Source organism: Triturus cristatus, chromosome 2_1 (genome assembly GCF_964204655.1).
Source record: "Triturus cristatus chromosome 2_1, aTriCri1.1, whole genome shotgun sequence".
Classification (NCBI taxonomy): domain Eukaryota; kingdom Metazoa; phylum Chordata; class Amphibia; order Caudata; family Salamandridae; genus Triturus; species Triturus cristatus.
In genome coordinates, this window is record NC_140581.1 from 1007580318 (window position 1) to 1007599848 (window position 19531).

A 19531-nucleotide genomic window follows, 5' to 3' on the forward strand; every position below is an offset into this window, starting at 1 on the left:
CATTAAATTTTAGCTATACATATATTACAAATATTTTTTTTTCATAAAGACACATATGTCATCAGCAGAGGATTGCGGTCGCGTGAGTTATACTTGCCTGCACTAACTATAACGGGGGAATTTCATTGGTTTTTTATCAGTAAAATTTCCAGCTAACTATAACATGTGTGAAACCTATGGTTTTTTCAGTGAATCTATATATATATATATCTATATATATATATATATATATATATATAAATTCACTGAAAAAACCATAGGTTTCAGGGGCGTTATAGTTAGCTGGACATTTCCCTCATACAAAACCCTAGAAATTCCCCTGTTATAGTTAGTTCAGCTAACTATAACTCGCGCACCCGCAATGCACTGCTGATGACGTCACATATTACATCATACATGACATGGTCAGTGACATCACTGATGACATCACTGATGACATCTCAAATGACATCACTGATGACATTACTGATGACATCATCCAGTGAGTATGTGTTTCTGTACAGTTTTAATATGTTTAATATATATAGGGAAAGGTCTGTTGAAGAATGAGTGGGTGTACAAGTGTGTGAATGGATGATTTTCTAGGTGCGTAACTGACTCTATAAGTGAGTCATTAAATGTATCTTACTGCAGACTAGTGACTAAACTGTGTGAATGTCTGTATGTGTCTGTATGTAGGTGTATAAGTGACTGCATGGTTTTGTGAATAGCTATATGAGTGTCTATATGGGTTATTGTTTGGTTGCCTGAGTACCTGTATGGGTGCCTGAGTGTTTGTGTGGGTAGGGTGTGTGTGACTCTATGCATAGATGTGTGAGTGGGTGATTCTATGGGTGCATGGTTTTAAGAGTGCATCTGTGATGGACTGTATGGTTGGGTGAGTGTATGTATGGGTGTGTTAAGGATTGAATGTATATCTCAGTGGTACATGTGTGACTAACTACATATGTTAAAGGCAGTATATATGTGTGTAAGAGTATATAAGTGGGTATATGTGAGAGTGTGTGATTGTGAGAGTGGCTGTATGGATGAGTGTGTGCTTGTATCAATGATTGTATAAGAGCGTAAGAATGTGGTACTATTTTTTAACCCTGGGCGTAGTGGGCATAGTGGGGCTACGTGGAGCAATGCATAGTTTGCCCAAATCTACGCACACTTGCGTGCTCCGCGTAGCCCCACTAAGCGCCTCCCGCCTCCCGCCCGCCCTCCTTTTAAAATAATGTAAACTATGATAAAAAAATTAAATATAAAGCCTTACCTGCAGCGCGGCGTCTCCGGGGCTCCCTCTTCCTCGTTGACAACTTCTTTTCACAAATGCGCATGCGTGGACGCCCGCGCATGCGCATTTCTTGCGAGAAATGCGCATGCGTGGGTGCCCGCGCATGCGCATTTGTGAAAAGAAGTTATCTGCAACGAAGAAGAGGGAGCCCCGGGACGCCGCGCTGCAGGTAAGGCATTATATTTAATTTTTCTATTATAGTTTAAATTATTTTAAAAGGAGGGCGGGCGGGAGGTGGGTGGCGGGTGGCAGGCAGCTCTGCTTCGCCCTGGCGTGTGCGTAGCGCTGCCTGCTATACCTACTTCGAAAACTGCGAAGCAGGCAGCGCTACGTACACTCCGTGGGCGAAGCGTAGTACTACGCCCGGGGTTACTATTTTTATGAGTAAGTGAACTTGAGTATGTTTAACTGTATAGGTGAGTAAATTGGACTGTGTTTAATTACTTGCATGACTGACTAGGTGTGTCAGTACCTCAATGGATGATTGGCGGTGTGTGAGTGTCTATATAGGTGTATAAATGCATATGATAGTCTTGTACGGAGTGACTGTAAGTATGAGTGACTTTACAGGTGAGTGAGTGGAGGTGTATGTAGACCTAAGAGTTAATGAGTGGGTATGTAGTTATTGGTATTGGAGTTTCTATAGTTTTCAAAATGGCCGTCTGAAATTTTGAGTCGGTGTATCAAAGGTTATATTAGGGTGTGAGAAGATGCACTAATTTATCACATGGATGATGTCATCAGTGATGTCATCAGTGATGTCATTTGAGATGTCATCAGTGATGTCATCAGTGATGTCACTGACCATGTCATGAGTGATGTAATATGTGACGTCATCAGCAGTGCATTGCGGGGCGTGAGTTATAGTTAGCTGAACTAACTATAACAGGGGAATTTCTAGCGTTTTGTACGAGGGAAATGTCCAGCTAACTATAGCGCCCCTAAAACCTATGGTTTTTTCAGTGAATTTCTAAGGTTTTTTAAATGCCAATTCCTAACTATAACGCCCCTGAAACCTTTGGTTTTTCAGTGAATTTCAAAGGTTTTTCAAATGCAAATTCCTAACTATAACATGCATGAAACCTATGGTTTTTTCAGTGAATTTCAAAGGTTTTTTAAATACTAATTCCTATCTATAACTTATCTCTAAAGATATCATGTGTAATGATTTTGATTGGATTTCTATATTTTTCAAATTCAGTGTGGCAATTTCATTAATTATGTTTTTTTTAAAATACTTTTTATCACCATTTTTTAAACTTATTTTTTCAATTAATTCTTTTAAAAATTAAAAAATATTATTTGAATGTAATGGGTCTTTCAAACATATTTTTTAATATTTTTCAAAATATTTTTTTAACTATATGTTCAAAACTTTATTTTATATATATTTTTTCATGTTTTTGGATCCGCGCACCCTATGCGCACCGTTCTCGATCCCGACGCGTTAGCATCCGCGCATGGTACGAGTTGGGTATGTGTTTAGTGCGCGATCGCAATGCGACTGGTACGCGACTCCCAGCCTATACGCGACACGTTCGATGTATGTAACGCGACGTTTACGCGCTTCTGCGATGCGTCATGTGCATCTATTACACGGTAGGTGCGCGGATCTCGCGAAATATTTAACATATTAAAAAACATATATATATGTATTTCATGTGAATATTAATTGAAGACAAACTCTAAACTAGTCTTAAAAGTAATATATTTTTACATCTAATCCTATATTTCTTTTTAATTCAATTTCGCCGATGCGCGCTGGGTGCGTGATGCGTAAGCGCAGGGTGCGCGGATCCCATGTGACCTGCAAAAAAAGAGATTTGATTGGTTCATTACACTTCCTGTTCTAACTATTGAAAGACCCTACCCAATTCAATCATTCTTCTTTGACCTTCTTTGGAGGAGAATCTCTTTGCAGAGAAGAAGATTTTTTAGACTAAGTTTACACAGCTCTAACTTTTTTCAACTAAAAATGGCTTCAGGGCAGCAGGCATCACCTGCATCTCCTCATACATCTGAGGATGAATTTTTGGAGGAGGCACCACGCAAAGAACGTTTTTCTTCAGTGGTGTGGACATTTTTTACTTTTCCCGAGGGTCAGAATAAGAGCAATGCCACATTGGTCACGTGCAAGATTGGCAAAAGAGTGCTGTCGCGAGGGGATCCTAACAAGAAATACTCGTGCGGCACGGCAAGTATGATGAAGCACCTGAGGACCCTTCATCCAAACAATCTTGCACGAGAAGAGTGCCGATGGATGAGAAACACTCCTGCTCCTGCGCCTTCCACCTCATCGCAGCCGAGCACTTCAAGAGTGCATCCATCAGCCCAAAATTCAATATTTAAAAGTGCTCTGCACTAAGTGCAATGCGACTTTGTGCTACGGGGAGCAGTTGATCGATCTGATCTGCCGCCGGCAAGAAAGTCACATTTGCTAGTTTTTTTTGTTTTGGTCTTTTTTTTTTCCCTGAAGTTCATTGTTTGGTTCCTCCTGTTTTGTTTTTTTTCCAGAAAACCCAAAAAATCACAAAATTGTTAGAAATACCCCCCAAAAAATAAAAAAGAAGAAAAAAAAAGTTCTTGTAAGAACTAACTTTCCTGGTTTAAAAAAAAGAGCTAAATTTCTTTGTTAGTGTGTGAAAGTTTAGATGAATGTATGTGTAGTACGTATGTGTAGTACGTAATTGAGTGAATTAATGCATTAGTAGCGTATGGTGAATGTATAAGTGCAGAACTATGAGGAAGTGCTGCAGCATCACACAGTAACCTCTTTAACTACAGTGTGCTGTAGTACTTCCGAAGCACAGGGATGCAACATATGTACATAAATATGTTGCAAATCTATGCTTCTCTCTGCACGGCTGCTTAAACTGCAGCCATGTGGTGACACAGGCACCCTTGCACCATAGTGCAAGGATATCTGTGTCATGTGCTGTTTGTTTTTCTGCAGGAAGACACACCTTCCTGCACAAAAACAATGAGAAAATGCATTTTTCTCCTTCAATGTATGCTGAACATTTTAGCATGCATTGAAGATATAAAAATGTGGAGAAATAAAAATAATTTTCCTTATTGTGCTTTCCTACACCAATTTTAGAATGGTGCAGCATTCACATACATATCGAGATTTATGATTTATGATAAATCTAGAGATGTATCTTGTTCTATGAGTATTCAGTGCAATCATGCACAACAACACTTATAGAACACCCTTTCAATGCAAAGTGGTGTGTATGATGAGGTTGTATTTACATGGAGTAGAAAAAGTACACAGAGTGCCTTTTCCTCTCTTTGTAAATATAAAAGAGTGTCTTGGGCAATAACTATGTTACAAAAAGTGACATATTTCCGGTTTTAAAATTCCTTGCGAATGAAAGAAGGTAAGCATAGAGTTTTGTCTGCAAAGATGCTCAGAGAAAAATGATTGAAATGATTGCGGTCCTTCAATAGGTACAATGGGAAATATTATGAACCCCTCAAATCTCTTTTTTTGCAGGTCACATGATATCAGATTATGGTCAGATTTCAAAACTACATAGGTATAAACAGAGTGTTTTTAGAAACGTGTTTCAACTTTGTAGCTTCTTGCAGACCTCCTCATGCTGCATATTGAGACTTAGTTAAACTTACCTTCACAATAATAGGAATAAAAAATGGTATACATTTTTTTCAGATTTTCATTGCAATCTAAATTCATATAAATTGCTTATTTTAAAATTTGGATCTATGAAAGAAAAGGAAAAAAAAATTATAACATGTCATAATAATTTTTTTACAACACAGCATAATTTCCACAAAGTAATTTGTTTGCCTTTTTTGCTGTTCTCAGAAAATATTGAATTTCACTAGAAATAGTGATTTCAATCGTACTCATCACTTAGCGGGCAAAAAAAAAAACAATCAGAAAGATTGTTAAAAAAAACCCAACATACTACTCTCAGTAAAATACCAGAAAATACAAATCACACATATATGAAATGCTTACAGCTTACAACATTTTATAACTTTAACTTCTAAAAACTGTAAATATTGCCGCATTAAAATAATCACCGAATCAATGACCACCAAAAAGTCCATAATTCAAAAATATACCTTTCCTTGAGGCCAAATGGTATTTTTGCACTCCTTCTTTATGTAAATTGTCCAATGGTAGTCCTATTAAATTATAATAATAAAATCCTCAGAGAGTGAATTATCTTCCTAAAACTTTGGCTTTAAAAATATTAGGTAGGAATTTGGTCATTCACTAGGCAAACGTTGTTTGAAAACCAACCGGGCATCATTACAAAGTGTCCAGCCTTTGTCACATTTTAGATAGACAGTGTAATGTCCAGATGTTGTGGAAGGACCATCATGGAAAACTATTGCAATTGCTACAAAAGTCCTTCCTGATATTGATAGTTGTGCTGCTACAAATTGCTTTATTAAAGTATCCAATTTTCTTCCGTCAGCTGTACAACGTTGCATCATTAAAATTATGTATTTTCCATATTTTGTTAAGAATAATGTGGATAACATTTCTGATTTACATTGGCTACACTCCATGTTTTGAATGGCACCTTTAACTAATTTATTGAAAGACACTGATTTACAGTCTGGTAATGTTGAAATACAGAAATCTCTCAGTGTCTACATTGGTGCTACATGTATACTTGCAATTTTCACAATAATGTTCCCATTTTTAAGAAAGGCCAAAAATATTTTCTATTTCTACACCTTCATTTTCAAAAATGGTAAGCATATACATTAAAAAATTCCTGAGCATCTTGTTGGATATTTTGTGTAAATTGTGTAGAACCAGAACACACATCCAAAAGACTACGAACATCTGAAACAGATTGTATTTTACTTCTATCTGTTATCAATTTTTCATAAACAGAATGCAACAGAGAACAAAATCTTTTTTGACGATTCTGCATAATTTGTTCTTGCAAACCTTCAAGATAAAAAACAACATTGACCACTACATTAGCATAGCAGTTGACACCAGAACTATTTTCAAACTGATAACCAACAATCTCTCCAACAGTGTCCAATTTCTATTTACCTGCAATCACAACATTATCTTGTTCTTTTCCCTTCTTGACACCTTCAGAACAGATATTCTCTAACCTTCTTTTTCGACCAACCACACGCTTTTCAAATACAGGATATTGACCTATATTTGGAGCATACACCCTTCTTAACCTATTATACTCTTTTACACAGTTTGCATCTGCAGTAACCTTTGTCTCATCAAAATCAATCAAAAACAAACGAGATAATGTTCTGACTCGTGACAAAGCAACATATGCCATACCCTCTTTAAATACGGTAGATCCAATGTTCACCAATACACTGTCTACACTTAATCCTTGAGATTTATGAATAGTCACTGCATATGCCAGAGAAAATGGAAATTGTTTCCTACGGACATATAAATCTTTAACAAGCAAAAAACGAACTGAACAACGACCAATTTCTTTCACTTCATCAATCTGATCAAATTTAATTTTTAAAAATTAAATTCCTTCTTTTTTCTGATAATTCACAAAATCCGCCACTTTGCATTGCACCATTAACTAAACCTTTCTCTACATCCAAATTACGCCTTAAAATTACCCGACAGTTTACACATGCATATAGTGCCTTTTCTAAACCAGCAGTTTTAGATATTTTTTTTTCGAAACAATACAGTTTTGATCTCAACTTTCCCGTCAAAATAATAGTGATTCCTTCATGCAGTATTTTATCGATGGCTTCCATTTTTACAATTTCTTCATTTTCCAGTTTTAATAATTCTTCGTTGAATATTGAACACTCGCGCAGTGTTGGCATTAAGCAAATCACTGACTTATTTTTAGCAATTTCCACGTACACATTTGCAGGAACTGCATTTTCATTTGGAAAGACATTGCAAAGTAATCGACTCTCCAAAGCTTCTTCCCCTTGTTTTGAAAGAATTCCAATTCTTATATCTTGAAGACTACTTCCATATTCAGCATCATTTGCCTGTCGCATATTTGTTGTCAGATCTTTGTATTCAAAATTACTTCAAATGTTCACATTACCAACACTGCCAAGAGACTTTCTGGTATCTTCATGGGCAAGTGTTTTAAATACTGGTTGTCCTTTTACCGGAGTCAGTTGCAGTAGATCTCCAAAAACTATGACGTGTTTTCCTCCAAATAACACGTCATACTCTGTTTTAAGAATTTGCTGCATTCTTAAATGCACAAAGGCAGGCATCAAGTTTGAGACCATGCTCACCTCATCAATAATGAGAAGTTTCATTTTCTTCAGGACTCTTGAAACTTCACAACAAGCTTCTCCAGATAGCTTGTGGTATTCCAATTTGTTCTCATGCTCTACTGGCAGCATTAGTAAACGATGTAAAGTAATTCCTTTAATGTTATGAGCTGCCAACCCAGTTGGAGCAGTGACAACACAAGACAAATGCGAATCAGTTGTTTTCTGCAGATAACTTGTAATTACTTTAATTAAAAAACGTTTTCCTGTTCCAGCTTGATCACTCACATACATTCGGATAGGTTGAAATGATGTACATGAGCACCCTCTCTTTTCATGAAGTAATCCATGGTCAATCTGCTCTTTCACTTGCTAATATATTTGTTTCTGTTCAACATTTAGTTGCTCTTCCAAGTTTCCTAACTGTATTGCATCTTCTTGTGCTTGATAAATTACTGTTTCCACCTCATTCATTGCAATCGCTGCTTCATTTTCAACAATTGGTTGTCCTAGTGGATCTTGACTCAGTGCAGCAGAACTTTGACTGTCTTGAGAACTGTCTCTAGCAATCTCAGCTGCAATTATAGCTTCTTGATCAATTTCATCATTCAACATTTTGACATAATTTGCTAAAGCCCTGCATTGTATGCTATCTTTACAAGCATTAAATGAATCTTCATAGCTGGGAAAATCTCCAAGTAATTCCAGTTCTGAACGCCATGGTTTGAACATTTGCAAAAGGGCTAAATAGTAAAATTCCCTTTTGTCAGCAGTGTCGCAACTCAGTTTCCTGTGATTTATTAAATTTCCTTTTCTTTGTTTCACCAGACATCCTTCGGAACCAATCACTCCATATTTTCCATCGTTGATGTTCTCTGTAGTATTCCGTTTAAAAGTGTAGTTTTGCAGCACTTCATAGAGACACATGTTCTCAAGATGATGACTTCTATTTGGATAGTATGTGTCCAACATATTCATTTTCAAAATATCTGTACTTTCAGGGTCATTTTCTGCTAAATATTCAATTTCTTGAACAGATTTCAGTACCCGATTTCACATTCCTGCAAGATCTAGACTCACCCAAATGATTCTTCTACTTTTGGAATATAGACTTGAAGATGATAACCGATCTGAACATTCATATGCTCCAATTTCACGATGCGATAACATCTTCAAACTGAAACTGTATAATTTCTTACTTAGAGTCTTCTCGTGAGAAATCTCTTCCCACATTTCTTTCAATTCAGTCTTTTCTGATTTAGTAATGTAAGACGTTACATATCGAGCAACAGCAATGGAATTATCCGCAACATACTGAATATCCATGTTAGCGTTCCACATGGATAAAATAACTGGATTGTAGTCATTTATGTATTTTGATTCTTCGCTTCTTCTTAAGTTGTAGGTGTTTTTCTGAGACTTTCTTGTGATGGTATGTCGTATAGGTGACATAAAACTGTTCACTCTTCCTTTGGATAATACAGGACGTGGAAATCCAAAACGACATTTGGTATAGAACTTATCCTTTGACTTGTACTTTCGTCTACAGTATTTTCCACACCTGTGGCTTTGAAATCGTAAGACTTGTTGTTTTAAGTTTTTGTCTTCTCTGCTATTTGGAAGAGCACATGTAGCATAATCTTCAATGAAAGACAAAACAGTTTCATCTGAATCTGTTCCAAATTTGGGGGCGTCTTTGACCCATAACAACATATGTATGTGAGGAGCACCTCTTGCTTGATACTCCTTTCTCCAAAAGAAATCCACAACTTCTCCAAGAGGAGGATTCTTTTAATTGCAGATGAAAGACATCATAGCTTCAAATCTATGATTGGAATATCTGCATACATTGACAGGATCCAAAGAGCACAATTCTCCAGGTGTCTTGTATTCAATATTTTTTATATTGGAATTTGCCTCTCGAAGAAATTCAAGTAAATCATCCCAAGCATACTCAGCAGAGCTTAGTGTAACAAACCATGGAGGAGTTCCCAAGTTCCGTAGCATACATTTCAGTTCTCCATGTCGACGGTACCAATATTCATTAGTCCCACACTGACATGCCATCAGATTAATCTACTGAGATTCTAAATGATCATCTCTCTGATGCACTTTATCCATAAAATCCTTTGCAGTTACATTTTGAAGATGAATTCCAGTTTTTAAAATGTGATTTACTGCATATGAAAGTTCAGACAAGTCACTTTCAAACAGAAGATGAAACATATAAGGGATACATAGTCAAAATCTTGGATCTTCTGGATATAATCTTGTTGTCCGATATTCAGATGCAGGAATCTGCACAGGACGTTCATCATATCGTCCACCTTTTCCTGTTGGAAACAATTGCGGGAAACAACGAGCTTCCAAGCTCTCTTCCCATACACTCATGGGACTTCCTGTTGCTTTTTTCATTTGAAACAACTCAATTGTATTCCCCATCACCTCTTTGGAATGAAGTGGATGTACACTGTAATGTTCATAGATTTCTTCACATCTGGACATGTCCACTTTTTCTATTTGTCCACTTAATGTTTCAGTATCTTCTGCTAAATCTATTTCTTCTTCTCCTACAAACACATTTCTATAGTACTCATTATTTTTTAACAGATACAATGATGCTTTTTGCACTTTTCTAACATCCACTAACTCTTGACAAATGTTCTTATTCTTAGTAGGAACACCATTAACTAGAATGAATAGTGTCTCATTTTCTGCATGGTCTACACCAATAGTTTCAATATTTTTCCTTAAATCTAACGGTAAATACACAACTCTTCCTTTCAATCCTCTTTGCAACTCTGATGGAGGTAATTTACCTGTTTTGAGCTCCATACGAACAATAGCCTGAAACGGGTGAACACATTGTATGAGAATAGACTCATACGTATTTAAATCTATCAGCTCTGGAGGAATAGCAACCAACTCTAGATTATTATGAACAGCTCTAGCAGGCATTTTATTCTCATCTAATTTGTGTTATAACAATATTTGCAAATACGCTGCTCACATCCCAAATCAAAACAATCCTCTACCAGCAAATAAGTTGCAAATTCCATCCACTTATCATTATCTTCTATTTCACTTTTTAAATACAGATTGACACCCTTAGTCCGATTTTTATAGTGACTTCGCCGACAACAAATACAAGAAACATTTGGTCTTTCACCTGAAATTACCTTAAACTTTGTGATTTCATCCTCAAATTTTTCTGTAATTACGGGTTGTACATTGTCTTAAACATTTTGTTCTACTAATGTGTCAGTTTCTTCACTCTCTGGCTGAGGACCAAAGTAACAAAACTCAATATCATCACAGACCTGCTTCACATCTGATACTGACCCACGCAAAAGAGCACTGTTCAACTCATTTAACTTTAGTGCTGGACTTTTTGCATAATACAACCTTCTCACTAACTTCCGCATTTGAGTATGATGTACTGCCAGCATTTTGAAATGGTGAAAAACACTTTGACAAACTTTCCTAGAAAGACAAGCCAGAGAATGACCTTGCAAACCAGCATGTTTTCTCACTCTGCAAGGGTCTAGTCCTTGCTACAGCTTAATCTTTTGTTTTACACTTTTTTTAGTATAGGCTCGTAAAAAACTACATAATTTTTCAATAGATTCTTGTTGTACACTGCAAACACTACTGCAATCCCAAGTGTACACAGGGTTTCTAGCATGTCTCCCTAAAACTTCATCAGCTATCACTTCTTCTGCATTTCTTTCAACCATTTTCTCTTTCTCAATTGGACAACCGTCGCTAACCTCATAACCTCTACCACTGGTGTCAACTGCATGCAATAATTTTTTGCTCAGTGAATAACTCTCTTCATTAAAAAAAGGCTCTGAACTGGAACTGTGTTTCCATTCTCCCCCCAAAAAATCGCAAATTTATTTTTTATTAATAACTCTTTTCCTCCTACTTTTGGCCTTCATTACATGTATTGGTTTATCTAGTGATCAAATTCTGTTTAACACTAAAATAAACAGTTTCCTTTTTACTTCAAAAGCCTTTTCCACAATGTTTTCAGTATGTTCTTCTTTTTATAAAATAAAGCTCTCTTTTTATATTTCTTCACATCTTTCAGCAAATTATGCACTACTCTCTTGTAAAATATTTGTTTGCATAATTCCTTATACTGATTTTGCCTTCTTTTACCATACTTTATCTTCTTTGACTGACCATTTGCTTTTTTACTTTTCCTCTTATTTTGAATTTTATTCTTACTTGAAGAATTCTCAGTAGTTCCAGCATTATCTACATTATGTTTGCTCCTACAAACATTTTTAATAAATTGCTTCGTGATCTTACCAGAAGATTTTTTCCTTTCAGCCACATTATCTTGCACATTCAATACTCGTGGTTGATGTTTCTTCAAATAATGCTCCTGTCTCTGTTCTTTTTTTTTTTCTGGCATAATTTCTCTATTTTAACGTTGAAAAACAGTATCTGTAAAAAAGAATCACAAATCAATGTATATTAATAGCTTTCAAATGTATACTATTCCATTACTGTACAAACACATTTTATATAAAAACTGACTAAGAAACTATAGCCCTGAACCACAAGTGTGCCGATGGTTAAAACACTACATGCATAGTGCATACTACTTTGAAGCAGTTCATGCCCTAAAGCCTACCTCACTAAAAGACTACATGCTAACTGACTGAATGATTACAGTACTATAAGGAGACACACTGGGTGAGTAACAGGGTGTTTGCTAGAAGTGTATGAATACTAACTGGGGAATTGAAGGTGTGAAAGACAACTGTGTAGGTGATTAGAGGACTGCATGCATACTGGATAGGCATTTGAAGCAGTCCATGTGCTAAGGCCTGGCTCACTGCATGAGTACGTGGGTACTGACTGAATGATTAGAGTACAGCAAGGAGAGTGTCTGGGTGAATTTATTAGTGGTAGGCTTTTGACGCAGGGAATGGATTAGTACTTGGTACTGAATGGGTCACTAGAGGAGTGCAAAGGGAGTGACAGGATGTTTGCTGGACTGTATGGATACTGACTAGGGAATTGAAGGTGTGAAAGACAAGTGTCTAGGTGGTTAGAAGACTGCATGCATAGTGGATAGGGGTTTGAAGCAGTCCATGTGCTAAGGCCTGGCTCAGTGCATGAATACTTAGGCACTGACTGAATGATTAGAGTACTGCAAGGAGAGTATCTTGGTGAATTTATAAGTGTTTGGGTTTTGGCACAGTGAATGGATTAGTACATGGTGCTGAATGGGTCACTAGAGGACTGCAAAGGGAGTGACAGGGTGTTTCCTGGAAGTGTATGGATACTGACTAGGGAATTGAAGGTGTGAAAAACAACTGTGTAGGTGGTTAGAGGACTGCATGCATAGTGAATAGGCATTTGAAGCAGTCTATGTGATAAGGCCTGGCTCACTGCATGAGTACTTGGGTACTGACTGAATGATTAGAGTACATCAAGGAGAGTGCCTGGGTGAATTTATAAGTGGCTGGCTTTTGGCACAGTGAATGGATTAGTACTTGGTACTGAATAGGTCACTAGAGGAGTGCAAAGGGAGTGACAGGGTGTTTCCTGGAAGTGTATGGATACTGACCGGGAATTGAAGGTGTGAAAAACAACTGTGTAGGTGGTTAGAGGACTGCATGCATAGTGAATAGGCGTTTGAAGCAGTCTATGTGATAAGGCCTGGCTCACTGCATGAGTACTTGGGTACTGACTGAATGATTAGAGTACATCAAGGAGAGTGCCTGGGCGAATTTATAAGTGGTTGGCTTTTGGCACAGTGAATGGATTAGTACTTGGTACTGAATAGGTCACTAGAGGAGTGCAAAGGGAGTGAAATTGTGTTTCCTGGAAGTGTATGGATACTGACTAGGGAATTGAAGGTGTGAAAAACAACTGTGTAGGTGGTTAGAGGACTGCATGCATAGTGAATAGGCGTTTGAAGCAGTCTATGTGATAAGGCCTGGCTCACTGCATGAGTACTTGGGTACTGACTGAATGATTAGAGTACATCAAGGAGAGTGCCTGGGTGAATTTATAAGTGGTTGGCTTTTGGCACAGTGAATGGATTAGTACTTGGTACTGAATAGGTCACTAGAGGAGTGCAAAGGGAGTGACAGGGTATTTCCTGGAAGTGTATGGATACTGACTAGGGAATTGAAGGTGTGAAAGACAAGTGTATAGTATGTTAGAAGACTGCATGCATACTGCATAGACATTTGAAGCAGTCTATGTGGTAATGTATGGTTCACAACATAAGTACTTAGAAACTGACTAAATCATCAGACTACTGCTAGGACAGTGCCTGGGTAAAACTTGTAAATTTCAGTTCTGGCACAGTGAAGAGAATAGTACTGTACCTTAGTGTCAAACCCTGACTCATTTTATCAATGCATAAGCAAAGACTAGCTTCTAATGCTACTAAAACTTGACAACATGACCGGTTTTAAAAGAGTTATTTGTCAGAAAATACACGATGTTACCAAATGCTTCTCTCACAGTGGTCCCAAATGCACACACACTCACAGTGTGATTCTAGACAAGCACCACTATCCCTAGGAGTTTACCAAAACTCATTCACTACAGTGGAAGTGGTAAGGGAACTGCACACAATCTACATATTTCAGGACTGCACTTTAGTGTCAATGCCTGACTCATTTAATCAAAGCATAAGCCATAACTGTCTTCTAATGCTACTAAAACTTGACAACATGACAGGTTTTAAAACAGTTATCTGTCAGCAAATACACGATGTTACCAAATGCTTATCTCACAGTGGTTTCCAAATGCACACAGACTCACAGTGTGATTCTAGACAAACAACACTATCCCTAGCAGCTTACCAAAACGCATTCACTACTGTGCAAGGGATAAGGAGACTACACACAATCTACATATTTAAGTACTGCACTTTAGTGTCAAAGCATGACTCATTTTATCAATGCATAAGCAAAGACTGGCTTCTAATGCTACTAAAACCTGACAACATGACAGGTTTTAAAACTGTTACCTGTCAGCAAATACATGATGTTACCAAATGCTTCTCTCACAGTGGTTCCCAAATGCACACAGACTCACAGTGTGATTCTAGACAACAACCACTATCCCTAGGAGTTTACCAAAACTCATTCACTACTGTGGAAGTGGTAAGGGAACTGCACACAATCTACATATTTCAGGACTGCACTTTTGTGTCAAAGCATAACTCATTTAATCAATGCATAAGCAAAGACTGGCTTCTAATGCTACTAAAACTTGACAACATGACAGGTTTTAAAAGAGTTATCTGTCAGAAAATACACGATGTTACCAAATGCTTCTCTCACAGTGGTTCCCAAATGCACACAGACTCACAGTGTGATTCTAGACAAGCACCACTACCCCTAGGAGTTTACCAAAACTCATTCACTACAGTAGAAGTGGTAAGGGAACTGCACACAATCTACACATTTCAGGACTGCACTTTTGTGTCAAAGCCTGACTCATTTAATCAAAGCATAAGCAAAAACTGCCTTCTAATGCTACTAAAACTTGACAACAAGACAGGTTTTAAAACAGTTATCTGTCAGCAAATACACAATGTTACCAAATGCTTCTCTCACAGTGGTTCACAAATGCACACAGACTCACAGTGTGATTCTAGACAAGCAACACTATCCCTAGCAGCTTACCAAAACTCATTCACTACTGTGCAAGGGGTAAGGAGACTACACACAATCTACATATTTCAGGACTGCACTTTTGTGTCAAACCCTGACTCATTTAATCAAAGCATAAGCAAAAACTGCCTTTTAATGCTACTAAAACTTGACAACAATACAGGCTTTAAAACAGTTATCTGTCAGCAAATACACGATGTTACCAAATACTTCTCTCACAGTGGTTCCCAAATGCACACAGACTCACAGTGTGATTCTAGACAAGCAACACTGTCCCTAGCAGCTTACCAAAACTCATTTACTACTGTGCAAGGGGTAAGAAGACTACACACAATCTACATATTAAAGTACAGCACATTAGTGTCAAAGCATGACTCGTTTTATCAGTGCATAACCAAAGACTGGCTTCTAATGCTAGTAAAACTTGACAACATGACAGGTTTTAGAAGAGTTATCTGTCAGAAAATACATGATGTTACCAAATGCTTCTCTCACAGTGGTTCCCAAAAGCACACACACTCACAGTGTAATTCTAGACAAGCACCACTATCCCTAGGAGTTTACCAAAACTCAATCACTACAGTGGAAGAGGTAAGGGGAATGCACACAAACTGCATATTTCAGAACTGCACTTTAGAATCAAAGCCTCACTCATTTAATCAAAGCGTAAGCAAAAACTGCCTTCTAATGCTACTAAAACTTGACAATAAGACAGGTTTTAAAACAGTTATCTGTCAGCAAATACACGATGTTACCAAATGCTTCTCTCACAGTGGTTCCCAAATGCACACAGACTCACTGTGTGATTCTAGACAAGCAACACTATCTCTTGCACTATACCAAAACACATTTCGTCATCTAGAAGGAGTACTACATTTTAGTGTAGAAACATAACTCATTTCACAAATTCATAAACAATGACTGGTTTCTAATTCTACCAAAATATAAAAACAGCACAGTTATCTGTCTACAAACACATGAAAAACACAAATGCTTATCACAGAATGGTTTCTACATGCACATACACTGTCAATAAGATTGTAGAGAAGAAAAGTACTCCCGACACGTTAGCAGGAGAAATACATTAGTCTCATTAAAAGCAAAATAGTCTACATACATCCCCTCACAATTAAATAACTCACCTTTCAAGTTGTTTTGTAGATTAAGAAGTATATCAGTCACACACCAGATATCAGTCACACACCAGATTTTCTTATACAGAATCTCTGCACTGTGCACCTGTCAGCAGAACCAAAGAATGGCATTGTTTCCCTCTCATTTTCCACACATATACATGTAAACATCAAATCACATTCCTTCCCACATAAATTCAAAAGCAAACACACATTTCTATTGGTTAAACATTTCAACCCTTTCCAAATGACATACATTTGAACCCTTCCCCCAATCTGCCTTCTGCCCGTTACCATAGAAACAGATCATGGAACACTGTACTGAGCACACAGGTCACAAGTTCAGCACACAATGTTGCTAATCAGGACAGCAAGTGTACTTGATTTTTCAACATATCAGCTTATCATATATAATGTTCCTTACAATCAATTTTTGTTAACCAATAAGAATCATGCGTTTAAAAAACAGAAATATACACCCTACCTTTCAGTGTAGAAGGTTGTCAAACAACCAATGATTTCTTGTCTTTTTTCAAAATTGCATCTTAGCCACCATTTTAGAAACATCTTACTTTTTAAACTGCCATTTCATTTACAGAGACCATCTGAGTGCATCCAGACCTCCTTTCAAGATGCTTAGAGTGTGGATTGTGGGACACAGCTATATTTTCTGGAGCCAACGGTATGCAGAAAACAAAGGCATTCACAAAGACCTAGGTTTGCCAAATGTAGACATTAAATGGATTGGTCAGAGAGGGTTAAAGTGGCACCAATTGATGCCATTGGTGAAATCCTTCATGCAAATCCAACACCCTGACCTCATAATAGTGCACTGTGGTGGCAATGACCTAGGCACTTTGACTGGGGTAGGTCTGGAAATGCTTATGAAGGACACCTTTGCTGAACTGATTTCACTTTTCCCCAAAACTGCCTATGTGTATTCTAACATATGCCAAAGGCAGAAATGGAACTGGTCCGATCATTTTTGTCCACAGATTGAGAAAGCTTGGAAACATGTGAATAAATCTGTTTCTGCTTTTCTCCGAGACTATAGAATGGGGTCCATTTACAATAACAATCTGCGCTTTCATATGCAAGAGATGTATAGGAGAGATGGAGTACACTTTACTGATGAAGGAAACAGAGTCTTCTTCAACAACTTCAGACTCTGTATAGGTACTTACTTATAAGTACCAAAAACTCTCAATGAACACAACGGCTCTTTTTAGAGCCACTCAAGAACAAAACACTTAAGCTTGATCTTTATCTCCCAACAATTTAATTTTTTTTTTCCTTGGATCCGCGCACCCAACGCATGAGAATCCGTGCACCCAACGTGATAGGATGCTCGCACCCTGCACACATTTCGCTGTTTTTTTCTTTTTTAAAAAGGGGGCCCAGGGGGTCCTTCTGGGACTCCCTAAGCACCTCTAGAGGGTCGGAGTATATCCACTCTGCCCCCTTTATATGTTTTACACACTTATTCCCCTTGCTTCTTCAGCCTCGCTTCTACCGAGGCAGAAAATGGCCGCCAACAGTTCCTGGTTTCGAATGTAGACAGACACTCGACAGCAAATTAGCATTCAGCAAGCGATCGGGAGGGTGCGCGCTCGGTTCGGGGAGGGTGCGCTTACGGTGCGGGTAGGGTCCGCAGATCCTACCCGGCCATAGATATATATGTACTTTTGACTCTAATTTTCTCAGGAACTACTGAACGGATTCCCACCATTTATGCAAAAGGCACGAGTCTGAACTGAGGACTACCTCTTTGCCAAATTTGGTGTAGTTCCATTCAGCTGCAACAACAGATCCTATGGGAAATTGCATGGGGAAAACGCGTTTTGGGACCCCCCTTTTTTCTCGGCGAATCACCACGAAACTTTCAGGGTAGGAGCAGAGCAGAGCTGGCCAAAAGTTTGGAAAATTCCATGATGTACATGGGGGCCAACTACCCCTCCTGTTACCTTTTGGAAAGTTCCACACAGCGGGATTGCTGCGAGGTTGTCAGAGGCCATGGCCCCTTTATATCTATATATATGCTGGAAGAAAGTGATATATATATATCTATATATATATATCTATATATCTATATTATCTACTGGCGGTCGCCAGTAGATAGTCATAGTTAGGACCTATTTTCCATAGGAAATCCGCAACATTCTATTCCCAATAAGCCTGGCGCCGGTTGACGAATCCTCGCAAAATTTTCCAAACTTTTGGCCTGCTCTGGTCCGCTCCTATCCTGAAAATTTCACGGTGATTTGTCAAGCGGGGGCTGAGAAAAAAGGGGGGTCCCAAAACGCGTTTTCCCCATGCATTTTCCCATAGGACCTGTTGACGCAGCTACAGCCCGAACTGATGAACGGAATTACACCAAATTTGGGAAAGAGGTAGTCCTAAGTTCAGACTCATGCCTTTTGCTTAAATGGTGTAAATCTGTTCAGTAGTTCCTGAGAAAATTAGAGTTAAAAAGATAGATATATCTGTGCGGAGCCTAACCACACATCTCATTGTGAGATCTGATTGGCTGTCAGTACTTCATCCAAGAAGTGTTGGCAGCCATCTTGGGACCAATATACATGATAGCACCTCATTAAAAAGCATTGCAGTTAACGGAAGGTTTTAAAACTTTAGTTACATTATACATCATTTGTTGATGGTACCATACTCATTTTAGGAATTATGTTGTGTTCTAAGGTGATTTTACCATGTGAAAAAGCCTTCTGCTGTGATATCATGAATCATGTTTGAGAGAAAACTATTTTCTCATGCTTTTCCCACAGAGGTTTGGAAGGTGATCTATAAGCTAAACTGAGAGCATATTTTCTGTAAATTTACACTATCTTTCTCAGTCATGTGAGAATGAAGTCTGACATTCTCAGTAAAACTTGTACATCCAACAAGGGCAGAGACTGTCAGTTGATTCCTTTGTGTTCTACTGCAGCTTCCCAGAGTGTTCTAAAGAACAACTGGAGCGCTAAAAGCCCTACTTATGACAAACGTGTTGCACACCTGAAGCCATCTTGATTGGAATAAAGTGGTAATTCTTAAAACATTTAATTTAAAAAGGACCAAAATGAGGGGGGTCATTTTGCCATAGAAAGTTTAGTGCTGCAGAAATAAAAATTAGGGCACATTTTGAGTGACTTCTCAAATCCTCTTCTATTTCATAAAAAAATTCTGACATGCAGACTGAAACGTGCACTTTCAATACCAGCAACAGACATCCCTGG